The 27,847-nt window shown below is 44.5% G+C and overlaps 1 long non-coding RNA gene across 1 annotated transcript; it reads left to right on the forward strand.

The window, feature by feature from the left end:
* Positions 1-16,817: 16,817 nt before the first annotated feature.
* On the forward strand, positions 16,818-27,818 carry LOC119388894 (uncharacterized). Its single transcript, XR_005182886.2, has 4 exons — positions 16,818-16,934; positions 19,354-19,477; positions 26,280-26,385; positions 27,722-27,818. It is a non-coding gene; the product is annotated as an uncharacterized LOC119388894 (long non-coding RNA).
* The last annotated feature ends 29 nt before the right edge of the window (positions 27,819-27,847 follow it).

Raw genomic sequence — 27,847 nt, forward strand, 5'->3', positions numbered from 1 at the left:
CTAGCTCGTATGCACACATTCACTTCCCACAGACGAGATTATGTTTCACAGCATAAGGTCTTGCTCTCAGCGGACACACTAATGGGCCAGTCTGTATGGCATCGCATATACATCGGCAATAAATGTACACAGCGTCAGAAATGCTGTGTCCCACCTTTCTGCCAACGTAAGTGCTGGTTTGGCACTACAGTATACACGATGGTATTCTTCTCTTTCGTATATGCACGTCTGACTGTTGCACGCCTGGTGAACGCAACCTCGGAAGAAAACATTTATGTGACTGGAAGAGTACCATGGCTCAGAATTAAGGGTTTTGGTATCTCCTACGCAACGTTAAGTGTTGACTGCTCGGGATCATCGCCATAATGAAGCCGCGATACAGGGTGCAATGTTGCTAATATCGTAAGTCTCCGTTTAGAGGCCACTTTCAATAGGCCTGTAGCTTACGTTTAAAGTGCCAGCTAAAATGTTAGTGGCTCCGGTAGTCTAGCATGTGCTTCGCTAGGACACTTTAGACGCGACACAGAATGCCGGCCACAGCGGCCCAATTTCGATGAACGCAAAACACCAAAAAGGACATAGTGCATCAATATAGTTGCACCTGCCCAATTTCGATGAACGCAAAACACCAAAAAGGACATAGCGCATCAATATAGTTGCACGTTAAAAATACCGCAGGTTGTAGAAGTTATTGCGCAGGGGCCCGTTGCGGTAGACGCCATAATTTTGCGCTGTACCTGGCATGCACACTTACCAGAGTTTTTCGCGTGTAAATACATTCGACGTACTAAAATACTAAAAAACACATAAAGTGAAGATGCCGATAAGAAGCTCGTCGGGTGTTTGTTCCATGTTTGCTTCCATCGTGAATAATACAATACATTACTCTACCCCTTCCAAGTGGTAGCGTTCTGTTCGGAATTTGAATCCGTGCTGCGACAGCCAACATACAAGTCGAACACGCCGCTGAAGGCGTAACTGCGGCACGATCTAAATACATTGTACCACAGCGTGATTCTGCAAAATAAGTTGCAGCCTACTTTTGTACAGATAAATGAGAAGCAAACAAACTATTAATTTTTACGCTTTCAGTTGCAAGCACTGAAAGCAGTATGAGAGTGGAGGAGAAGCCTATATACTATACGACATTGATCAACATAGAAAAGAAGGCAATATTTCGTCATATTATAACGAAGTGTTTATCGAAGTCACCCATTGCGCTTCTTGGAATAGAATTCTGTTGGATAACTGTGCCGCGTAGGTAACAGAGGACATAAATGCATACAAAACAAATTTCTCGGGGTAATCTGAAAACGCTAGTCGCGACATGTAAGGAATCTTTTCGGATAAACACTCATAGGATGCAACATATTCTCAATCTGTTTCAATAATAGAAGTGCAAGAATTCTATACCTTCATGTGTAGACGAAATGACCAAGTTAGACACTTTAGCACATTTGCCGGACATGTATGATGTCGTGCTCATTAGCAACTCATCCCTATCATTAAGCGGAACGCATTAATTTACAATAATTAGTTGCTGGGGTTTCACATGTTAAACCGGGATATGATAATGTGGGACACACTAACTGGGAAACTCCGGAATTTAGTCCACCTGGGGTTCCTTAACGTGAGGCTAAATCTATGCGCATGGCGGGCTTTGCATTTCGCTCCCATCGGAATGCGGCCGCTGTAGCCGGGAACAGTACCCGCGCTTCGAGCTTAGCAGTGCGACATCTTGCATGTTAACTCACCACGGCGGGTCTTTAGAAGTTATGCACGTGACATGATTCTTTATCAGTGTAGCTTCGACACACAACGTAAACAATATTACCACATTTACGAGGGCACATGCTGTATTGTGGCCGATGCAACAGCTGTGATGTCACAAATAATCTTTCGTGTCAAAATTCAGCGTCTATTATATATGTGTGTTCAGTGGCTGCTTATGTCACATGGCAGCTATCCTAGTAATCGAGTGTAACTTTTCACAAATATTCAGAGGCACCCTAGCACGTCATTGAGCACACAGCCATTGAGAAAATTTTCAGGCAATCACAATAGGTGCACTGACTTGAAATTAGTCTGAAAGCATTGGTGCAATGCAGCGAAAAGTCTGCCATAATGTCATGAAGCGCCATACATAAGTGCGTTAGAAAACGACAAGAATACGTCCAGGATGCCTCCTCAGAGCATCCGGAGGATGCTTTCAGAAGGCATCATCCAGGAGGCGTCTTGCTCTTATGTTAAAACGCGTAGAAAAAGTTGACGAAAAATGATGTGGTGCACACTGAATAACTCATATTCACAACAGCGGCAATAGTTTCTGGAGAACTAAATTCTACGCCACGTGGCATTGTTTCTTTAATACCGGCTAATAATTAATGCCACCTATTGCCTACGCGTATGAGCGATTGCGTCTGATTTACTGAAAAAGGAGGCCACACGCGAAAATCATCAGGTGCCAAGAGAAATAGGGCACATCCTGCTTTAACGTCTTTTAAATCCAATCTTGATTAGCTAACTTAAATACCGTCAGCCATAGAGTCGAGAGATGAAAATGTCGTCACCATGGTGTGGCTCAGTGGTACGGGAGGAGCGCTGAAGTACTAGAGACGGCGTGGACGGCAGAGGTTCCCAGTGGCGTGGTGCTGGGTGACGTTCTTGTTCTTGTTCACCAAAATCTATGGCTCACACCCACTGTGGGGGATTTTCCAAGAATTGAGTAGTTTTACAAAATGTTTTGGAACTTCAGAATAAGGGAGGTTATAGAATATAAATATTACACGTGACATAGGAAATATTGGTGCCCGATGAAATGAATTTAAAAAAAACATAAAAATCAAGAAAGCTCTCTTTTTTGTATTAATTAGCTCAATAGTCTGCAAGAATTAGGGCGTGATGATTAGAATAATTGTTTCTATTGCCATGCACCGTTTGGAGTGGATAGTATAGAAACGAATGAGTAATAATGAGGAAATGAAGATATAAATAATAAATAAAGAATTCAGAAGTGCGTAAAATATTTAGAAAGCTAAAGTGTGGCCATAACAAGAGAAAAAGCACTCGCAAATCATTTTTATAGGCAAGGGCTTCCTTGTTTGCTTGTTCTTTAGAAGTGGCTCCCGCCCACTGTGGGGGAATGGCCAAGAGAGCACTACAACTGAAGCTTCTTCATCGTTTTGTGTCATGAATAGCTCAAACCACTTTTCGATATAGAGAGGCTGCGTAAAGAAAAGGAAAATGCTCGGAGCAAAATATAAGCAGTGCTATGTTATTAGCATTTTAAGTGATACAGTCAAGCTGGCTAAATCATTCTGTTCGGAACTGTGTAGTTAACGGATTAGCCGTCCAACATCAAGTGATATGAAAGTCTAAGAAAGCACTCCATGTACACGTGTCTGTATCGGTGAGATTCGAAGAGCCTTACATTGCATGTTTAAACACATAAGGCTCTACAATAATTGGTTCGCTTAAAGATGGAGAAAATTTTATATTTATGAAGCCTGCGACACTACATCACTTCTAGATATGCCATTCGCTCGGAAAAGGCGAGAAGTATTATACGAGAGACGTAAGAAAACTCCAATTATTCATTATATGAGCTTACTTCACATGTAATATGAAACGTCCACGAAAGTTATATCGAATACGAGAGAAAATGCTTGATTTTACTCAACCCTGAAATAAGGTGTCTTGAGCGAGGGGTAGTCTATGATGCCTAACTGCCATGCGATGAATGGAATAACTGGTATATCTGGAGATTACAGCAAACCCTTTCCTACAAGTATCGCAGACTAGAAAACGACATACAACTCAGTAGAGAAACCAGCGCTGTTTGAACCATTGCGTCACCAAAGAGTACCTGAAGCATGCAAATACCACAGTCGCCCCAAGGTGGAATACATTTTACGACTGCCTTCGCAACACACAGAAGGGGCTTCATTCCTGGCTGGATGAGCTTTGACCTACGCCCATGCGTGTGATCCGCGGAAGACACATGTGTAAATTTCCGACAATGAACCCTGACACGCACGCCTTTTCTTTACGCTGATTCATCAACCATCACTGACTCCTTCGTACAATGACAGTTGTCGTGTGGTTTCGAATTCATCAGAAACCTTGACGATCCACGTTCGCAGGAAACAAGAGACTTTGTTTCACGACCGTGTGAAAATGCACAGAGTATAATTCCTGCCTCTGTGGTTTGAAGAGCGACAATTGAGGATGAAACTACATCGACGAATGGGAGTACAGAAAAGAAAGCGCTCTTTTCTGTCTGTACTCCCTTTCGTCGATGTAGCTTCATCGTCCAGTTTTCGCTCTTCAAGGCACCCGTCACACCAACTAGCGTTACAGTTCTACGGCATATTTCTTGCTGTCAATCTTTTTTGCTGTCCAAAAATGCTTCAAGTCATGCCAGGTAGCCCAGACTATCATACATAATAATGTGAAAGCAGCCTACCTTGAACGTGAACTGTTTCGTTTCTGTCTTCATAGAGAACCCGAGGTAGTCTGAATTATTCCGAGCCCTCCACTAGTGGCGTTTCTCATAGCCTGAGTCAGTCTCGGAAGTACCGCAGTTATCCGCAGTTCGCTTCCTGCGTTATGACGTCGTGCATTACTTTTCTTTGGCGTACACTGTTAGCGAAACGCATAAAGCTTCAAGCAATGAGGATTTTCCCCATCAATTCACTATCAGTTGGCGGTTCCTTGCTTCGCCAGTTCGTAATTGAAAAAAAAATCCAGAGCATATCCACGGGGTGAATGATGATGAGTGGGGCAAAGCTTCGGAGGGAATCATCGGTAAACCGTGAATACTCCGAGCGAAAGTGAAAGCGCGCCAACAGCGAGCAGATTTTATTACAACGGTCCCCCTCGTCCCCCCAATCGAACGATTGCCTTCCACCAATGACACGCGCCATATGTGAATCTTCCGAGAATTCTGCCCAGTACATCATCAACGACGTGAGATCAGGCGCGTTTATACTAACGGGTCGATGAGAGTCATGGCGACTTGCAGCTCACTTTTACTTTACACGTACGCTGTGATTTTTTATTGTTTCATCACGCACGGGAGAAATCTCACACAGGCACTACCTTGGAGCTCAAAATCCAGTGCCTGTATATACTGGGTGGTCAGTGAACGGTTGTGCAGCGCGAGCAGTCGGTTTTCTCAATCAAGAAACTCGCTAGCAGACGCTGCCCGCGTCGGCCTCGCGAGGCGAGGTAGAGGGGAGGAGAGGGGGGGGACTAGAGCACGCATCTGCAACGCAGCGAGCGCGGAGCGTCGGCGTCGCGAGGCGAGAGAGAAAGGGGGGGGGCGACATTACCGATCGGCGCTCGCCCGTTGCCGATTCACCTTGCCAGTTGCCGATCGGGCGAGGTGGCTACATACTACAACTACAGCTACAGAGGAGGGAACGACCCACACCCTAAGGAGCTTCGCCCCTATAATAGCTGCGGCTCAGCTCGGCCACGGCCGCTAAATATTTTTTTTTTATTTAGCGGCCGTGGCTCGGCTTGGCCCGGTTATGCAAGCGAAAGCTTGTTTACTTCGTTATGCTTGTTTACCCTCGTAGCCGAATCACAGTTTGCCAACGGAATGATATGGCTAGTCGAACGCTCCCTACGGCGTGCACTGACTACCATCGTTTTGTCAGTTTCCGAAGCCGTCGACGCATTCGACGCGAGAGACGCCGGGCCCCTAAACCACCAACAGTGGTTCGCGCTCGCGTGCTCCTCTGCTAGCAGATGCGCGCGCTCCTTGCGCTTTCACCTCGGACGCTTAGGAAGGGAATTCGGAGAGGTAAGACAGAGCATCCAACGAACGTGTTCGCTGTAGGATCGTGCACAAGTTCAACGCCACAACTAAATTTCTAGCGACTTGTCATGGGGTGTGCGTTCTTCGCTTAAAGGCCACACGGAGATATACAGCGAAATTCGATTGACTAGGCCAGTACAACATTCGCTTCAAAACTGTCAAAATGGGCAAATTTCTTCTTGTAACTTTCTTCTTGTAAAACTCTTTTTGTAGTCGAATTTGTTAAAATGATTACACTAGATTCGCTTTCAGTAATAGTACGACTAGACCATTTATTCGGACTAATGACGGTGGCCGAATAGCCTACGTACTTTTCCGCCCTGTCATTCTGGAACCAATTCCGACCCACACCAAACAGCCCTCCTCACTGCAAAATTTAAGAACGACATTCTTCTGCCTTTTTATAGCCGGTTACTTCATTTTACTCTCTTTCTATCGCTCGATCGCTCGCTCAAACACGCAAGCGCGTGTTTGAGCGTTCTCACGTGGTGTGCCTGGTGGCACACTGTATGAGAAATCTTTACTGGTGCTATCTACTACACCGAACTCGAAATTACTGAAATGATAATTCTTGTTCAGTTGTGAGAATAACTTTTTAATAATCTATGCCACTTGTATTTTGTCTTCTCGTGCTTGTTTTGTAAATTTCATCAGCATTGGCACTTATTACTTTTGAGCTACTTTCCGCGATTCGTTTATATATTATTTCGTTTTTGGCATTTTTGTATATTTTACGATACTTTCCAGAGCTGTAACTTCTATAACTTGTTCATGAACTACCAGCTACCGCTTCACGTCACGGTTTCGTGCGATCAAGTCGCCTTCTGTGTCTTCATTTATCCGCTATATTTTGCAACTGAATAACATCAAACATAAATACCTTATCACGGAAATTACATGAATTACATAGAAACGGAACTGTCCACGCAAGCCGCCAAAACCATTGAATGGGCTCCTCTGCGTCACTTATAGGTTCCTGCCGTCATCTTGATATATGCCAACAAGATAATACCTTATCACTTAATTACATGAATACCGAGTAATATAAAAAGTCGGTGCCACTGAACGAAGACATTTCAGGTATCAAAACGACGGTGTATGGCTATCCCTTTATGACCATAAGCGGCACTTGTTTTTCAGATTCGTGGGCTGTCCTGCGGTGTAGCCGAACGAATTTGAGAACTCCAGCATGTTCATCAAGGGCACAATATATCGGGAGCGGAAAGGTGCATACCTAGCCATTGGTGCACTAAATTCCGCACAATACATGATACAGTGGCTGATGAAAAAGAGGTGGTCTGCCTATATGTTGAGGGCGACTAGCCTGAACTACCGCTGTTGATGCGGTAATGATGTGAAGGCCCTGTAGATCGTGCTAACGCCCACGAAGTCGTGTATGTTCTACGAGTCTTCCGTGTCGTTCAGAACTTCCTCGGGCGGCCTCAGTCGTGTCTGCGAATTGAAATCGCAGTACAAATTACATGTTTTTGGTGAATTTTACACGCACCGCTTTAAGCACCCTAGCAAGAATGGTTCACAATTACGCCAAGCAGCTGTAACGTGGCTTCCTTTGCCACGTTGATTTCCTTTCTAACATAATGAGATATTTGTGGAAGTAAAGACAATGACATTTGCTCAGTGCCACAAATCAACGAGAACACAATATCGGAGTGCGGCGTGTTTAAATCCGGACGGCAGCTTCAAGAGGCGCGCCACTTCTCGAAGTCGAATGTTCTGTGGTGACATGCGCTTCTGACTTGAGGAAGGCGTTCAAGGCAATTGTTGCGAGGAGATGGAACTATGAAACTTGTAAACCAAGCTAGCGCTGAAATACATCTACATTGTGGCTACTGTTGCCATCTTAAACGCGCGTCTGATATCGAGACCACCTTGTTTATACGCGTCAACGCTGTGCTGCGTTCCTCGGATAATCATTTTAGGTATAGGCTTCTCTATACGCCTCGTAATTGCATGTTTCGTAGTTTCTTCGAAAGAAGTGAGTCATGGACATGTACATAAGCGGTGCGCTGCAAAACGAACAAAAACATGTTTGATCCCTACGTCAAAGGAATCGTATAACACGAAAGTGAAACGTGTCTTCACAAAGGTAGTTCATTGTTCATTGTACATTGATAAATGAGAGCTTGCACAATGTCTGCTGGTGTTTGGCGACTATAGCAGTGTTTGACGAGGACGCACCTACGTTGATCCTTGTGACACATCTCTATCCCGACAACTAACGTTAATGATCATGACTAAACCATTGTGGTAGCAGAAGTACTTAACTTAAACTCGCACACAGCGTATGGTGAATCCCGCGCAAAGACAGCATCAACAAGCACTCAGTCAACACTGGCGCTCGATGTGCACTGATTCAAAGCGTCGTCATCTGATGAGACAAAGGCCAAGCTGCGGGCTCCCGCAATAGGGTTACCTACGCCTGTGCTCACACATACACTACCACACACCGGTTAAAGAATGTGAGAAGCAAAGCTTGTAGCTTGAGCCGTAAATGCGGGGAGGCGTTCCGACTCCCGCTGGGGTGTTTGGTACTGCAAAAAGCGGTCACTCAAACTGTACTGACGAGCAATCAAGTGAGAACCGGAGAGCCAGCCTCCGCTGCTATGAGACAAACGAAGCGCGTCCTGTCGGCGCTCGTTAATGTCATCATGAAGTATTTGACTCCACTTCTTCAAGACAGCGACACCGTCCCACGCCAACCAAGGTGTCTGTAAAAGAGACTCTGTGAAAGATTTAAGGTGTCTTTGTAAAAACACATCAACTTGCGGTGGTAGCGCAGTGGGTAGAGCGCCCGCCTCCTATCGTCGCGAACAGGGAGGTCCTAGGTTCGACTCCTAGGTCATCCAAATAAACAAAACTTCTTCTGGTTTTTCTTTGTCATTTGTCCTTGTTTGTTTTATGACGTGGTAGTCGTCACAGAAATGATGTGAGGGAATTCTTGCTGGACCCCGCGATAAAACACTTTCGTGCTAAAAACTAATCGCGCGTTTCAACGTTTTAAAAGAGAGCGGCCCGAGTTCGTATATGCTCTTTTACTCCACACTGGTTGCTTATAATGCGTTGTGGACGTAATATATCGTGCAGATCAATAATTGACGTTATGGTTTCTTTCAACGCCATATGTGCGCATCCTTTACATATTCCTTTTTAAAAATATTGCGCCTTTTGATTCGAATTCCATGGTGGCGTTGCATATCACTGTGCAGGTTGCGAGCACCATGCGAGGGCCGGCGATCAGCGGCGAGATGAGTGCGATAATCTACCGAAGAAATAACTCCACTTTATGGGTCCCGTAACTCTAGCTGCAGGAATTCACAGCGCACTTTGATAAAGAAAGCATAAGAATAATAAAAAGAGAAATGTAAGGGGGTGCAAAGGGAACGGAAGTCGCAGTATGCGGACTATACGTCGGCGCACACTGCCTTGCGAAGTTTGCATAGAGATGCTTGTTGTGGCCTTTGCACTGATGGTGTCTCACGAAGCAGCACTGGAGATTTTCCACGCACGAGCCGCAGCGTATGCGGTGCTCATATCTTATATATCCTTCTCACCTTAAGTGATCGAATGAGCGTTACGCACGTTTACATACGTAAACCATCGCTTTCTTCGATCAGCAATACCGACGAGCAAATGTTGATCATAATATTTGCTCTGTCGCGCGGACGCGCGCGACGGCCGTCTTTGTGAAAATGCTCATATGGAAATTTTGTTCAGCAAGTCCAGCTATTGTCGCAGGCAAGGCAGCTAAATTGCACGGGGAAATATGAATTGCGGTTGAAAGAAGATATTAAGCTCGCCATTTCTGAACAACGGTGCTGTGCGCCTGTTGACAAAAACAGTACGCGTAGGTACTTTTTTTCTTCCTTCGGGTAACTACTACATTACAAAAAACTCCGTTTTACCTTCTCCCCGGCATTGCCACGGGTACCTCGTTGGCTGAATAACGCACGAAGCATTGGGGAGTCATCGTAGAATGAATACGAAAAATTAGCAAATAGCACATGAAATGCTGTGACATGCAATTGTTTTAGCTTTCGCGCACAGAAAAATATGGCGCATGGAGCTTACGGGCTTCTCGACAGATGACTCTCAATATTTTGAGTATCCCCTGTCACTGCACAGTCGCTCACTGCACGCCTCCTGCGTTCTTTCTAGTGAGGGCGCCAGCTTCTCTTAGCGGTGAAGCGAAGCACTCTATAATGGCACTAATGAGGGCTAATAGTGAGCGCTTCGTTCATTGCCATGGAGGCTTCCTCTGTCACGCGGCGCAGGCCGTGTAGACCTTCTATTTCTATGACGATGCAGTTTTTGCACCTTCTTTGTCCTTCGCGTTGCGTTAGCCGATATTCCCTGGCCGACTGTGTAGTGCAGTTCGCACATGCATCAACACCGTTGACGCGCCTTCTATTGCTTCGCTTGGGATGGAACCGACGTGCAAGTGAGCGTTTGGTCCAGCGAGACTGACACCAGCGAGAAGCAAAACGGGAGAACGGCCTCGCACAATCATGGGGCGCCCCATATAGAGGAGTATAACCTAAAGAAATATAAAATATACGCAAAAAAAAAGAAACGAGCAGACGAATACCAGGCTGCGGTGGTCCTGTCATTCACTTGTGTAAGAAAATCGTGCTAGTTTGTTTCCGCTCAAACTATCAATACCTTACCCTGCTAACGTGAATATTACGCAAATTCAAAGTGAAATGATCTTCGTCACTCCTAAAATACTATGGTCGACTGAGCGTTGTTGTGAAAATGATGAAACTTACTGACGAAACTTACCACCATTTTCTAATTATTGACCTAAACCAACCACACGTACATGTGCTTACATTGCAAAGTCATCAACCTCAAAAATGCGACAAGTGCATGGCATAACAGAATTGATCCCACGAGGTGAGATTTATGGAAGTTCTCTGTGGGAGGAACATCGTTGGCTGTGGGCGGAGCACATGCTTCTTCTTCTCAAACTCTAACCTGTTGTAGCCGTCTACAGGATCTCTGCATCTCGCATTCCTATAGCTGAGCACATCGGAACATAACTTGGTGTCGTACCTTCGCCAAAGTGACACACCAGTCGCACGCTGCTTATACCCGTAGGGTGCCGCAGGCCAAGCGAACCTGCTCGACGGACACCGACGTGCAATTTGTGGGGCTGTCACTCGATCGGACTGTGAGTTTGACTCGCCGACGACCCGCTCGGTTTCGCTAGTGCAAATTGCGAACGACTGTGTTTCGTGGCCAATATGCTTGTGCGATTGCGCGTGCAATGCAGTGCCAGACGAGAATATATCCTGGTTGCTCTTTTTGTGTCAATTGCCGATGCTCCTTGTGCAGTGGTATGGACCCCATAGGTCCACTCGCGACGGCTTCACACAGCCAGGATACCCTACTCATCTCAAACTAACTTTCACCTTAAGCGATGGAAGGTGTTATGTGAATTACTTTAGCTTGCACAAGGCGTCAATCGTAGTCGTCAATCCTAATGTGTTTGCTGGCAGAGAGGTGTGACATTTCGCGTCAACGTGTGCCCATCTACGTCAAACGGTGCCTGGCGGGCCAGATACCAACATAAATAGTGCGAAATTGTGCTTTTACAATTATCACCTGTTGACGTACAATTCACATGCAACTGCTTCTGTGAAGGCTCGTGTCAGCTCTGTGCTTTACCGATTCTCATAAGAGAGGAATTTTTATTGGTATATGAAGCTTCACCATCAACTCACAAGCAAAAAGCTTCCGTTCATTTTTGTCGAAACAACACATTGTTTGGCTTTTTTTTTGAACAAGGTGCGAATGGAACCGTCTACCCCCCTCAGTTCCCGTCTGCATGGAAGACACAATAACTATCAAGACTGCCATTAGTAGCTACATACTTCACATTCGTTCAGAGTACAGTGAACTAGGCTAGTTGGTACTGGTTCATTATGGAACAGTCAGCGAGTACTTCTATGCTGTAGTTTTTAAGCCAAGCGATACGAGGTGGATCGACGTATTTTTGTAAGTCTAGTAGCAGTGTGCACATCGTGGGCTTACCAGGCACGTTGACAACACTGGTGTTTAAAGGGTAACTTATGGCGCGACGTAACATCAGCCCTCACGTTAGTGTACATACGTCAGTATTGTCGAAACTAAGTGAACTTTATGGTGCACTCATGAGAATATCATACGTAGCTTTTGTTATTGTATTCCTCCTGGTTCGAGCAATGCTTCAATATAGCTTGCTGAATCATAGGAATTCAAATGTAATGTTTAATAAATTGCTATAAAAGTGGAGCCAACACTGGGACCACAGACGTAAATCTGATATGACACTTGTATCGTGGGAGCACACGTGCAGTGTTTATTGCTTTCTTCTAAAATTATATAGCCAGCACCACAACCAAAAATGACGTGGTACCGATATTACGCCTGCATAGGCTGTTTTTCCAAACCAGTTTATATACCAGGCGGGGTAAAATACCTGACTGTAACGTAGAATGCTTGGGTAAGATTCTTGCTGGGATCTTAATTTTTATTCTTTCCATTCGTCGGGTCAACGCTGCCAATGTCGGTTTCTCTTACGGCTCTCGCATTAAACTTACCAATGTGTTTTCGCCGTTCCTGGGTAGATATAAACTGTCAATCACCTGTGACGTATATTCGTAGACTGCGGCCCGTGGTAAACGGGTATGTGCCACACGTGTCTGGAGGAAAGGGTATGACGACGTACGCGACAGGATTTTCACATTATTCATGCCATGACCCGATAGTCATATTCGTCAAATCCTCTTACCCTCACATGCTAATTTTGGTGTACACCAAGTTAATAATAATAAAAATAAAAATAATAATAATAATAATAAAATTATTATTATTATTATTATTATTATTATTATTATTATTATTATTATTATTATTATTATTATTATTATTATTATATTATTATTATTATTATTACGTGTAACGTAGACATATTCTACCAAAATGCTCGGGGTCTGCGTACCAAGACACTCGAGTTTTTGTCTAATGTTCTTTCCTCTTCTTTTTCTATTATTGCTATTTCTGACACCTGGCTCGGCACTAAAATTCCCTCATCGGACTTTTTTCCCCCGACCTACACCACCTTCCGCCGTGACCGAGATTTCAGTGAATCCAAACAGAAAGGCGGTGGCGTGCTGATTGCCATTGGCAATTCACTGAAATCCGTTAGACGGAAAGACCTAGAAACTACCGAAGAATCGATCTGGCTAGAAATCAACCTTGAGTGCCGTGAAAATTTGTTGATTGGATGCTTCTATTTACCGCCCTGCATTTCCCCTGCCTCGTTTCATGATGTCATGTCTTCTATTGAACTTGTGATATCTTCTCATAGTGGGCATAGAATTATTCTTCTTGGGGATTTCAATGCACCTGGAATTGACTGGAGAACGCTTACCTTTTTCATTACCATCATTTCACACAGAAAAAGCGCAGCCTGCTCTTGGACTTTCTGGCGTTTAATTCCCTACTGCAACATAATTCAGTCATCAATTCCAGTGGCAAAGTCTTAGACCTGTGTGTGTCAAACGATCAACCCCTTGAAGTTTCCCGCTCCAACATCTCTCTTGTATGTCCGGACAAATTCCACCCACCACCTAACGTAAGATTATCTGCATGAGCCGAAACAACGAGCTACAGCAGTTACGTAAACAAATCTCCAAGATTTGCGTTCAAGCGAGGTGATTACACGGGCCTCTATTATCACTTGTCCACTGTTGAGTGGTCACAGGTTACCGACAAACCTAATGTTGATGACCAGGTTGATCGGTTTACGGAGCTTGTACTGAGCAGCATGCTTAATTTTATTCTCCAGTATACACCCAAACAACGTAAATATCCCCACTGGTTCTCATCTGAACTTATCGGTGCACTGAAGCATAAAGATCACGCACACAGGAAATCTAAATGTTCTCCATCTAGCGAGTGGAAGGAAGAGTTTAGCATTTTTGGAACTCTCTCTAAACGCCTATATAAACAGGATCATAGTTCGTATATTGAATTCTTAGAAAAAAGCGCCTCTGACAGACCGGCTGAGTTTTGGAAGTATGTACGTAAACGGTCTAGCAAAAGCGGATAGTCCTTCAGACTACTAGACTCAAATGGGGTAGAAGTGCATGCCGTCGCTGACTGTTTTGCCACACATTTCTCATCCGTTTATAAGGCCTCAGACTCTAGCACTGATATCAGACAACAGCCCAAGGCAGTTAGCTCATCCAGTGCTTTGTTGCTGGATGAAAATCTTAACAGCGAATGCATTAAGCGCTTAAAACCATCATTATCATGTGGCCCAGATGGCATCCCCTCCGCCATACTAAAACCTTATGGTAGTATATTTGTCCCAGTACTGACTACGATACCTAATAACTGCCTGGACGCTGCCACATTTCCTAGCATGTGGAAAACTGCTCGTGTTTTCCCAGTATTTAAGTCGGGCTCTAAGACAGATGTTTCTAATTATCGCCCGATTTCTCTACTATGTGCCACATCAAAGATCTTCGAACTGGCTCTTCACAAAATATTGTCTTTTAGTGTGAAAAACTCATTGATTCCAAATCAACATGGTTTTCTTCCTGGCCGCTCACTACCACAAATCTAGCTAGTTTCATGACGCAGATCTCCACACCTATTTCTCAGAGAGGACAGGTTGACGTAATCTACTGTGACCTGAGCAAGGCTTTTGACGTAGTCAGCCACACACTGATTATGATTAAACTTGCGAACTTTGACGTTGACTTGTCGATTGTGAATCTCTTGCACAGCTATCTGCTCAATAGATCTTGTTATGTTGCCGTAAATGGCCAAACCTCTTCTTTGTATAAAGTGACTAGTGGAGTCCCTCAATGGTCGGTATTAGGCCCACTCCTATTTTTAATTTACGTTAATGATGTTTCTTTTGCCATTCGTAATTCTTCTTTCCTCTTGTATGCCGATGACATCAAGATATTTAAAGAAATTCATTCAGTTAACGACTGTCGCTTGCTGCAGTCGGATTTGTGTTCTTTTTGCGAATGGTGCAACGGCAATAACCTGAATACCTCAAAGAAAAAATTCATGTCTATCACTCGCAAAACATCTAGCGTGTCATTTCAATACTCTGTCATTTCTGTGCCGTTATGCAAGGTTTATGAAATCAGTGATCTTGGTGTTGTTGTTCTTGACAGCGCGTAAAACTTTTTTTCTCACGTTAAGCGTGCTGCTAGGCGAGGTCTTCGTTCTCTCGGATGTGTTTGTGGAATACCTCGAGATTTCAGGTCTGCCATAGCCCTACACAAAATGTACACGGCAATATGTCTTCCGCAACTTGAGTATGCGTCCGTGATATGGAATGGGAGCTCAATCCAGCGGTAACACCATTGAACGAGTCCAGAAAAAAATCCTCAGCGTATATAACCATCGCTCTGCTAAAAATGGCTCCGGATCTCGTTCAAATACTGCTGAATCATTATCACTGCCATCACTTCACTGCCGACGAAATCGTTCTGATCTCTTATTTCTTTAAAAGCTAGTTCACGGTATGATATCCTGCCCTGTACTTCTCAATTGTGTTAATTTTCGAATTCCGCGTATGTTAACCAGAGAGAACAGACCGTTTCATGTACCCGCCTGCTTCTTCCAACACTCTACCGTTCACAGAATAGAAAGTCTTTATAATGTTAATTTTCTTGATCTTGACGTTTTTCATAGTCCACACTCATTGTTTTTATCCGAGCTTTGCACTGTTTTGACATGGGTATGGCACAATGTACAAAGTCTTCCCTTCTCCGTCTTTCCGCATAGTTGTATATGTGCAATCTAATTTTTTATTCCCCTTCAATATTTCTCATATTGTCTTATTTTACTCCTCCCCTTTTGTGTTCATTTCTCTTTGTCTACGTGTTCTTGCTCTTTTTATTTCTGAAGACTGTCTATATTGTACTGTTTATTTTTATTGTTTTTTTCCTGCGTCTGCACAAAGACAGCACGGTTGTTCCTGGGCGCGTTAAATAAATGATTGAATGATTGATTGATTGATTATTATTATCTGGGGTTTAACGTCCCAAAACCACGATATGTTTATGAGAGAAGCCGTAGTGGAGGGCTCCGGAAATTTCGACCACCTGGGGGTTCTTTAACATGCACCTAAATCTAAGTACACTGGCCTCAAACATTTTAGCTTCCATAGAAAATGCAGCCGCCGCGGCCAGGATTCCATCCAGCGAAGTTTGGGTAAGCAGTCGAGCATCATAACCACTAGACCACCGTGGCGGGGCTCTACACCAAGGTATGGAGGCGATCATGAGAGCACCCAGACGTAGGCGGCTACATAGATAGATAGATAGATAGATAGATAGATAGATAGATAGATAGATAGATAGATAGATAGATAGATAGATAGATAGATAGATAGATAGATAGATAGATAGATAGATAGATAGATAGATAGATAGATAGATAGAAACAATCAAAGAGCCAAAATTTCGCTCAGAAATGCTTCGCATCTAAAACTTTAGTTTATAGTAAAATCCACAATATAACAGCGCGGCTTTCAAACCTCCATTCAGAACAATGTTTGTCAAGTAGCTGGCTTTAAGAGCAGTGGAAATATGTGAATAATAATTAGGGCGATGTAATACTTGGTATCTGACATTTGACCTACATTATTCTACGTCAACAGAAAGCAGCTTTATTACGCTGTCATGATGACTCTGGATAAGGTCGCGTATTAATCAGCGCTGCCGAGTCTTGTATTTTGCCGCCTTTTGGCGGGTCCGTTCGTTTCCACGTTTGTGCTGGCGTAAGCCAATTAAGTGGCAGCGCCAGTGGTACCAAGCGGTTGTGTCATCATCCCCAATTAACATGGTAACGGTTGCCAAACAAACAACTGTGCATTTTTAGTGGCAGGAGAAGAAAAGCCATAACTATTATATATAGCTGTACACAGGCTCGATCTCAGAAACGCATGCATAGGTAAGCTTCGATTGCTACTGAATGCTCACTTATTTCTCATAGCCGATAGACCTATAATTTCCTGCAATCTTGCGTATATTTCATAGTGCGTTAAGAATACCGCCCGCCGGATATTAAAACAGGAGTAAGTAATTTCTATCTTTCCGCTGTCAGTATACATCTCTTCGCTATGTCCGCCGCTGTGGAGCAGTGATTACGGTGCTCGGCTACGGTCGCGGGTTCGATCCCGACCGCGGAGGTCGCATTTTCGCGGCGGCAAATGGTAGAGGCCCGTGTATGTGCGATGTCGGTTCACGCTAAAAAACACCACATCGTCGAAATTTTCGGAACCCTCCACTACGGCATGCCTCATAACCATACTGTGGCTTTGGCACGTAAAATCCTAGATATTATCTACTCGCTATCTTATACTAACGTATAACGGAGATAACTGACGTGGATTGAAAGGCTCGCCACGTTATGCCGGCGAATAATTTTGGAAGGTCTGATTGTTCTGCCAATAATGTTTCATAATATTGCACACTTCAGGGAAATTTGGCGTTAGTGTTTCTGGGAGGTTCATGAGCGGCGCTTCAGCCACCGTGGGCATGATGGGAATGGCATGTTTCGGATCTGCTTCGGATTGATTTCGTTTTTGACACTTGCGGCCCATATTTACTGAGGTTTAATCATAGCGATATGGAGTTATTTCCTATTAAAATTGGTTTCATTCACGTGACCATAGATTGAAGTGAAGCATGGAGAAATTGAACTAAGGTATGTATTGATCTGTAACTGCTTACTATATCTAGCGTTACCAAGTAATGAACTACGTTTTATCGGCAGCGCTGTGTCCGATCGTTTGTCCGCTTTAGCTTTTTCCTTGTTCTTGCCGCCCTGTAGCATAATGAACTTGTACCAACTATTCCAGTTCACTGTACTCCTAAGTGAAAATAAACCTGCGCGTTGTTGGCGCGGTACAACACGCATCATTGATTTATGAAAATCAATATACTATATCTAGTGGCAAGCGCTTTTCCTCTGATGGAAGCCCTAAACGTGTTGTCTACTACGAACCCTGCAGCAACAGCGAAATAATGTATTGGAAACTTTATAAGGCTTATTGCGGTGGCGGCATATTAGAGAGTTACACACCATTTGTTATTATTTGCGAGTTTTATGTTGCCGACAAACGCTGCGAAATACCCTGCAAATATCCTTAGCTCGCAGCCATTCGTTACAGATTGCGAATGAATGTATAACATCAACGATTGCTTAAGAGCTGTGGTGGTGGTTCTTGTCTAGCGTGAACTGTGGTTGCAGTGTTGGCTATCCGCCTTATAGCAATGTAATTAACTTCATATGTATACTCCTATGAAAAAACAATCTATAGTGTAGCAACACTCCTCCCGGCGGGAATACTCCACCGATCAATGCTAAAACTTCCTTTCGATGAAAGTCACGTCTGCGCATTAACGTGAGTACCGATGTTGCATCAGACAGTGAGCTACGCTTTAGACGCCAGTTTCACGTGAATGGTAATCCTCGATGTACACACAGCTACTGGAATTACACAAAGACGTCGATGCATCTCGTAAGCCTAAACAGCTACTCGCGAGTGCTTCGCATAAGATCGAATCCCACAATGCGTGGGATCTGCCGTAATTTTTGCGTATGGCGTTATTCGCATGGTGACTGAAACGATAAAGCTGCTCGACAAAGCTGCGCCTAACACGGAATAACGCGTTTACGAAACAAATTTGTTGAGTCACAATCGAAACCATGCGGAACAACGTGGATTCGATATCAGTAGAAGCACGGCGTATCACGGTCTGTAGTAACGCCAAGTGATCGTGACGAAGGTCGCGCATCCGGTGTCCCATGATTGTAGCGCGTTCTCGTACTCTAAACAGCGCTGCAACGGAACTTCCGGTGGCCCTCACATGCAGGAAAGTCACATGACCAGAGCACAAAGGCCAAGTAGGACGTCACTGGTAGAGCGGCACGTCGCTGTTCACTCTGCCTTTGGCAGCGGTTATGCAGGAAAAACAGTGATACCCGCGAAGATGCACGGCGTAGTTTACTGGCCCCCCAGGTGCGTGGGCCAACTAATGACACTGCGAAATAGCGATACATATGCAACATCCGGTAGATCATTTCCCTGTCATTCAGATTTTGACGGTGGTATGACGGCATGCGTGACGTTTCTGCTCTGGTCGCGCGGCTCTCCTGCATGTGGCGCTGACCGGAAATTCGGCTGCTGCGCTCTTGTGGGTGCGGAAGCACTCATGACCGCAAGATCTATAATCGTGCTCATTTAAAAAAAGAGGAATTGTTCAAGGGCTCGATTCTTTGTCAGACACAACTTAATGAAACCAACACACAGTGAAGCTTCCCAGGCTTATTGTCGGTTGGTTTCATTAGGACATATACACAAAGTTATTTACCCTATGGGTGATGGGTCACCTGCAACGTTTTCTAGTCATAACACCACCGCCGCCACAGTCAAATGACATTATTCGACTGTACTATTTAATTAGCAGAATATATGTTATCCATTGCAGGTTTTCCTCTGACGAATGCATTTCGGCTATTCAATGCACCTCCTGGCTTCCACGCTTTTTTCTTTTGCACTGATATATGGCCGAGGAGAACCAAGTGATGTTACGGACGTCCAATTTTACAAGAGTAAGATTCGCTACAGATTTCTGTCTGTAAGCTCATCTATAATGATCTTGTGATTAAGAAAGGGAAAAAAGACATATACATAAATGGTCTTTGGCCTTGTCATTCTAGCGCTAAAATTGAGAACGTAAGGACACTTTGTGGGCGCCCTCATATTCGTATACATAGTGTTGACGTGGTGTCATATCCACGGATTTCGCCCTCACGGGTATCATAGATACCTCCTGGGTATCAAGGGCACGCACTTCACACGCTGTAGCGTTGGGTGTTGACGTGTTGCTAAGTGCAATCTCGAGAATCGGCCAGTGTACTTTTTTTGGACTTCCTAGTAGGACATGCTCGTCTGACCAGCCACAGGTCGACACGAGTCTAATATGAAAAGTTGTGATCACATCGACGCGTACCGGCGTTCCGTCGGAACAAAAATGTCTGTGTCCATATGCCGCGGACACCGACATGTTGCCCGCCACGACCTCCGCGAACCTATTTAATAACCTCATTTTCACCGCAAATTACGTAGCAGAAGAACTAACGAAGCCGTACAAGCCCCTCGAGACCCACAATTTTCTTAAGAATTGTTGGGTCAAGGGCATCGCAGGGAAGAAGCTCTCATAGAGCTTAGGCAGCTAAGTTTACTCAAGATGCAGCCTACGTTATTGAACTAGTGCATGTATCGCGAAAGGCCAATAATTTTTCGTGTTCTCAACAATGGCGAAGCTGAGGCCTTCTGCTCTTCGTTCGTGGAAACAGCCAAAAAAATTGTTTGTTTAATTCAGTGAAAATTCTGAGAGTTAATTGGCGACTTGGCGTGACCGTACTACGTACAGGTGCAAATAAATGCCTGTGTTTATTTTTTTCTGCCTTTTATTTTTTCGTTTCGATCGTGTCGACTACGTCCCCCACAGCATATCCGCAAAGGTCTTGTAGTACGGAAGATTATAGACAAGCGTGAACTTTTGCCGCAGCGAGGAGCATCCACTTGCAAAAACGACTATTAATGTTTCACTCTAATTGACGTTCGCGTTGCAAAACCTAGTGCGAAGCGACACCTCTGAGGTCCTTATACACAGCCTATGATCATTAGGAACGAAATGTTAACAAGGAGCAGCTTAAGGAAACAGAGTACAAGGCCCTAAACGAGCAACCATGAGATATTTCAAGTGTGTTGCAACCGCAGTGGCCGCAGATGGCTCTGCATAAAAGAAGCGTTACTAACAGTAGCGCCTGTCCTGTCTCTTCTATCGTGTGTTCGTCTTTTGTAGCGCAAAAATCAAGATGTTAAGTACTCACCAACTCGCCCCACAATAAGTTCTTATTAAATAAGGCTTTAATGCATTATTAAAAAATGTACCATAGTCATGACTTTTTTCTTGAAACAGGGGCACTATTACTGCTATATAACAGCATTACCTAAACTTACACCATTCTAATACACCAAGAAAATGTTTGAGCGCGCCAGGTAGAATAGTTTTTATGTAGGATCTCGTCAAAATCCTATTTTCGCGCAATTGGCGAAAAGTGGTTCTGGCTCAGTGGAGGCTTCCACATTTTTTTGACGAAGGCTACATTTTCTTTTGCGTGAAACTATACTTACGTAACATATATTTTTCCAGCGAAATTAAAAGGGGTCGCTGGATATCCATTGACGTTCTTATGTGAACATACCCTGCTGCTTTTTCATTGTTTTCATGGTTTTAATTGCTGTTCTCATGGCAGTAACAGCAGTAACATGTGCCAACTGGCCTTTGAACATACCTTTCAGCCATATATGGCTATGCTGTGCTTGGCCTTCTCCCCTCGTCTTTTCCCTCCTCCTCACCCCCATATAAATCCGGCCCACCATCACTTCTCTTTGCCGTCCCCTTGCTAAACTATTCTATGCATGGCTATTCGGTAGATGGCTATGCTACACATGGTATTCCTGCGTGACGCCAAGCGCGAACGTGAGAAAGGAGCATACGATGACAGCATGCAAAAGAAAACGACATCCAGGAACCCTAAAGTGCACTGTACATAAAAATTCAGGAGCTCATCCACATTGGAGTGGTCATTTCTGATGTACTGCTTCGGCATGACGTCTTTCGTGTTATTTATAGCGTTCGTGATCCTGTAGAACAGCCCAACAAAAGGGTCATCTTGCGATCATGGAAGTTCGGACTAGCAATTCAATTTTCTCGAAGTTAAGATTTTTGTGGTATGTTCAATTCCTGATATTAAATGCGAAGCATTTCTTAGCGAACCTCAGGCACTTTGGTCGTTTCTATCTACGTATCTATCTATCTAGCCGCTTACGTCTGAGAGCTCTCCTGGTCGGCTCCATAACTTGTAATGTACCAAAATTGGCATATCAGGGGATCAGTGTATGGCGAACACGATTCACTAGTCATGACTTGAATAACGCAAAATATCTGTCGCGTACGTCATGAAACCCTATCTCTCAGTCACGTGTGGCACATACCCGCATAATAGAGTTCATGTTATGCGGGTATGTGCCACAGAGTCTCAACCAACACAGTAATCGCGAACGCACACACACTGACACGGAAGGAAAGCGATAATAGGAATAATAATTGTTGCGGTTTCATGTCCCAAATGATTATGTAAGACGCCATAGCGAAGAGCTCTGGAAATTTGGACCATCTGGTACTATTTAGCGTGTCCCGTGATCGCGCGGTACACGGGCATCTAGCATTTTGCCTCTATCGAAATTCGACCGCCGCGGCTGGGATCGAACCCGCGACCTTCGAGTCAGCAGCCGATCACCGTAACCACTTCACCACCGCGGCCGACGCATAGAAATTGAGGAAGCTGAAGACAGAACACCCCTGGAAGACGCTGGGCTACAATCCACTCGTCCACGTGGTCCGCCACGTGGATTACGCAGAAACCGGGGCCAATGTTTTGTACAATAAATCTGCCGAGAGTACCAGGCCTCTCATCATTACCGGTGACTTCAAGATTGATTTGGAAAGACCCAACAACGTCTGGTCCTTATACTGCATGAAAGACGGCTTGGATGTGGACAGGGCATCAATAGACCGCGCTGCCACGTCCAGGACTGGGTGATCATAGGTCATTTCATCGTAAGAGGCATCCAGGATTTCTACCAGCTGTTCTATATACCTCGCACTTCACTACACTTAGATCCAAACAGCGATCACGAAAGGATCCGATTAACAAGTCTGGTGCAGCTGGTGCCTACTGATCACGGTGATGATGACCTTGTTCAAGAACTGTCAAGAAGCCCTTCCACATATGCACACGGGTTCGTGAAACGTGCGTGCGTTCTCCGTCATAACAGACAAGTGCAAGCATAACAACTGTAACGGTGGCTATAACGTACGTGCAGTGCGCCTGCGCGTGCCACTCGGCTGCGTGCCATATATCTAGGGAAACATTCCTGAATGAAGCTTAGTTGCGAGTAACGCCTGTCCTGTGCATCTGTGTTCCTTCTTTGTCCTATTCGGATTCGCGCTACCCAGTATTGAAGAATATAAGCACTACATATCAGCTTACCGCGTCTGCTGTTGGTAACACCCATGTTGCTGTTGGCATCGTTACGCAACTGTAAACAACTGGTTACATAATACTTATGCGACTCTTCAACATATGAGTGTGCGTATACCACTTCCACATTTCTCTAGCGTAATTCCGTAAAGTTTCGCTCGATGTGAAAAATTACGCCACAGTCACCATCCCGCGCATGCTTCGCATAACATCGATTCTCAAGGTACGAGGGATCTGCCGAATTTTTCACCTTACGCGTTATTCAGCAGGTCATTTTTTGGTGGTCAACACAAAATATTACAATGAAGCGCCGGTACCAAGTGTACTGCTTCCCAAAAGTTTTATTTTGTTTTTGTTTTTGCATGGTTGGTGGAACCCACTGGTGTGCTTCAATTTAGTTCATATTGGGCGCCGCATGGACGTATGGATTAGTGTTCAAGACACTCGCTTTCAAACCATAAAGAACCGGGTTCAAACCCTTGCCCCAAAGAGAAAACTGTATTTGTTTTATTTGTTACTCCTTCGGTTCGCGCCAGCTGTGGATGAGGAGGGTTTTTTGGAGCACCATACCCAGCTACAAAGGTCAGTCAGTAGAAGCTTCGCTTGAAAAATACACAGAAGAAAATGGGAATGGATAAAAAGCAGTTATTGTCTTCGGGTTGAGTGCATCATGAATTTATCTTCCCGGTATTTTTTTGCATGTTCACATAAACCAGAAGTGCGCAGCAGCTGAACTGACAAATTATTTTCAATTCAGTGAATTATTTATGGTTCTTTAAATGCCCAAAACATGGGAAATCACTCCAAAGGTTTCTAATTCTTCAGGGAATTGTCAAGTTTACAGTATCTGAGCACCATGCAAGCAATCTCTGAAAGAAAATTGTGTATTAAAAACGCACTACCGAACACGTAGTGCAAAAGAAAGCACCTCTCTAGCTGCTTAAAAAGCATGCCTGATCAAAAACATGGTCAAGACGATAAAAATGATACAAAACTTATTTCCACCTACAGCACGTGTCAGAACCTTTTCAAGTTGTATGAAATAGATACTGACGTGTTTTTTTAAGTACGTTTATTTTATCTTTTCTCTTACTGAGCACAATTGTGTGAAGAGCGCACGCATGTGATGTGCTCTCCTGCTCATCATCACACTTTAAGGCACTTTTTGTGAAAGTGGCTTTAGGGCACAGTACTTGTAGGCACCGGCTCGAATTCCATTGTCACGCTGTTCTCGCAGTTCATCTGCTCACTGTTCACGTCAGTACGTACACGGACATAGACGGTTGCAGAAATATAAAGAAAAGGCATGCACACAGGTAATACAGTGTCTTTAACCTTTGGAGTACGTCCAGAGCAGCTCTTCCTGGTAGCGAATGCAGCAGAACAGGTTTTTGGCTTCTCAAGAGATGCAGTTGGTGACATGGTTGACATGGCTGTCTGCTCGGTGTGTGCCAAATTTGAAAGGGGTCTCTATGCAGCTAAACCAACTTTCAACGCCTGCTGAAGCACTGAAAGGGCACCAAGTACATCCAGTACATCATTATACCGAGTAGATCTTCGAAGTGCCCTCAATAGAAACTATTTGGTAGCTGAACTTCCTGGTCAATACGGGAAGGAAGACAAAGTGATTCCTATGTAGAAGGCCGGTTCTAGTCTGCGAGTTTACAAGCTTTTCATTGCGGTGTGCAAGGATGTCGTTATTTTGAGTGTGGTAATGAACGTGGAATCACCTGGGCCTCTTCCCAAAGCTTCCAGGTCGACTGCAACCGCTCTAAGAAAGCGCTGCGGCCAACTCGAGCGAAGTCGACAGCGTGGCCAAGCTAATATCACTTAAACTTTCTGTCACGAGAACGCGGATAAAAGTTACTTTGTCTCCGTGACAAGGCGCAAAGCGAATACTATGTTTTTTTACTTCAAAAATAATTCTCCCATGTATACGCGATAGCCACCTGTTCACACTTTTTTTGTAGCGGTGAATGCTCCTGATAATATGAAAAGGCCTAATCGTCGAGCCACGTATACCGTCTCATGAGGCCCTCCGCCAGGGAGAAGTCACAGGTTTGAATATCCAAAGTCACAAGAAGGTTTCCTATCCAGGCACTTTTTTTTCCTAATTACAGAGACGGAAACTGTTAAACAGAGATTGACATTTGAAAAATAATTGGGCATATTTAAACACCAATCAAACACGGAAAGCCAGTCCAGAGTGTCACTAGAACATTCATATATCCCGCGTACTTCAAGTACTCGTTCCTGCAAGATGTTCTAGAAGCTGGCTCACCAGGTTCTTAAGCTGGGGCAAAGGCCCGAGACGTAAGCGTAACCTTAGTTCCAAAGGCCACCGCTACAGGCACAGCTCGCGCGAAAGAGAAGCCTTCTTCCTCTTGTTCTTCGAGGCCTTGATGATGATATTAACGCAGGCAAAACCACATATAGCATAGCCAACTGTAGCATGCGCACGCTGGCACGAAATAGAAACCTTCTTGTACTTGTCCATCGAGCGCCTTGATGATAATAACGCAGGCAAAACCACATATAGCATGGCCAACTGTAGCATGCGGCGCTCGCTCCACTCCGGCGCGTGCTCTAGTTTGATAGGAGACTGCTACAGGGCCACAACTGCGCGCTTCCTCTCTCTTTCGACAGCCGTCAGTCAGTGAGCTTCGATACTAATAACATGAACGAAGAAGACAAGGCGGTGGAGCGGAGGGCTCGCAAGGCAGCAGAAACACGGGCTCGCCGCCAAGACCCTGCGGTGTGAGCTCGCGAGGCCGAAGAGAGATGTCAGCGTCGTGCGGACCCCGAGATGGCAGCACACACGACAAACATCGGTGAGGACCGCGGAACAGACGCCGAACACAGGCGACAGGCCATCTTGAATGACATAGACGGGAAACCGGGAGTTTACGCCAGAATTAAATATCCTTAAAAATAGCGCGCATGCCGTCTCCGCTCTATTGCGGCCATGGTAGCACCTGCGTTTTCAATGTACAGTTTCGCTGGTCATCCGTTATTCACGGCACTGAATGGCGCTGCGATGTCTTGCAGGAAGAAATTAGGGTTTTCTTTTGCGTACTGCTGAACATAGACAACTTGGAGCTCTTCTATGACTTGAAAAAGCCACGCGTGCATGTGTGAAAAGTGAATGGATAGATGCTGATTGGGTTCGTACAATCGAGACCCATGTGCACAACGAATTCTCTTATGTTTACTTGCTAAATGAGAGAAATCACTCTGTTTTATCGGAAGTTCCTCTTCATTCATGTGTTTAATGAGAAGCACGAACCGTTCTCCGCAGACACGTGTAAGTATGGCAACAAATTTTTTGTGGATGTGAACTACCCTGAGCAACAGTGCAAAAGAGTCACCTGCAAAGCACACGACAGAGTTCTTTCTGTCGAACGGTGAGTTGTTTCTTTTTCTTTGCTTCCCCACCAATTTTTAGTACGTAACCATTGATAGTGATGAAGACGTCACACCGCCTTTTGCACCCCGATGCACCCCGATGCAAGGCACGCAAAACGAGCGAAACCACACAATTCGTTTCATAACTGCCACTCAGAGAGAACCTGACGAGATATCACAGTGCCACTTGGGCTCGATTTCCGTATTCGCACGCGAAACTGGCCAATCTAATCTGTCTCTGGCGAGTGACGTAGCCCAATTATTCATCAACCAAATGGAACTAAGCATGAGCAAAGAAATTCGCACGTCCGGTTGCTCATGTTAGTGCATATCGTTGCGAGGCACAGTTTTATGAGATCTCGAATATAGACAAATCGCCAAACACTGCTGGAGTGAGTTTGAAATTTTTTTCATCTACAAAAATCTGATGTTTTCGTAAGCGAAGCTTCAGTTAATTCGCACTATGCAGCAATCGACCTTTCTTTTTTATTCTGTTATCTGAAAAGCGCAGCGTCTTTGTTCCCCTGTTGAGTTTTCTTGTTTATCACCGACGCACAGGAAAAGGGGGTCGTGGCGGGCTACGGGCTACAGTCTATATATTTCGGAGAAGTTTTTACTGAGTATGCAGTTCGTAGTATAGTCCAAAATTCGGCGAAAACTCGAAAGACGAAGGTGATTCATTGACACGACGAAGTTGTAACTCGCCTGTTATAAAAATATATAAGCATAAATTGATGTTTTCCCGTTGCGCGGAAAAGCATTGAAAGGAAATGCAGTGCAAGCTCAAACGTGCCTGTTTTATCCTGTCACAGTTGGTAGTAGTGCCCGTCCTTGTCTGCTGTGCTTTTCTGGTATACGTGTAATTTTGGGCTAGTTTCTTGTAGCAATAATGCTCCAAACATATTCAGACAATATCACCCTTATATCTGCACAGGAGGGTCGAACTATATAGCACATAAGGCAGAGAAGGTAGTCCTTTAACACACAAACGAAGTTACATACGCTACCATAGCGTCCAGGGCTCGTCTCGAGGAGGGACCTTCTACAAGTTAGCATCCATGTAAATATCATTTAGCGCTTTCAACGCTACGCTCATCGTGCTTTTCATATTTCGGCGCAATGGATAGTTGTCGCTGTTTCCTCTCAGTAATAAGTAAATAATGCACATTCCAACTTTTTTATGAAACACAGAGGCTTATGTTTCATAGCACTGTAATATGATCGCCTTATTCTACTAATCAAACGCATTGCACGATAATTGCGCTCAGAGTGAGTATTAGGGGAGCCCAAATATTCAAATGGCACAGTAAAGGTAATGAACGCCTTTTGGTACAGGTGCCTGCAAACAACGGTGCGTGATCCATCATGTCACCTCGTAACAGGCAGGGAAAATCTAAAGTTTCCATTTTGCTGCCGAATTTACATCTGCGGCATGCAACGTAAGTAGTCTACTCAGTTTGC

The sequence above is a fragment of the Rhipicephalus sanguineus genome, chromosome 4 (genome assembly GCF_013339695.2).
Source record: "Rhipicephalus sanguineus isolate Rsan-2018 chromosome 4, BIME_Rsan_1.4, whole genome shotgun sequence".
In the NCBI taxonomy this organism is placed as follows: Eukaryota; Metazoa; Arthropoda; class Arachnida; order Ixodida; family Ixodidae; genus Rhipicephalus; species Rhipicephalus sanguineus.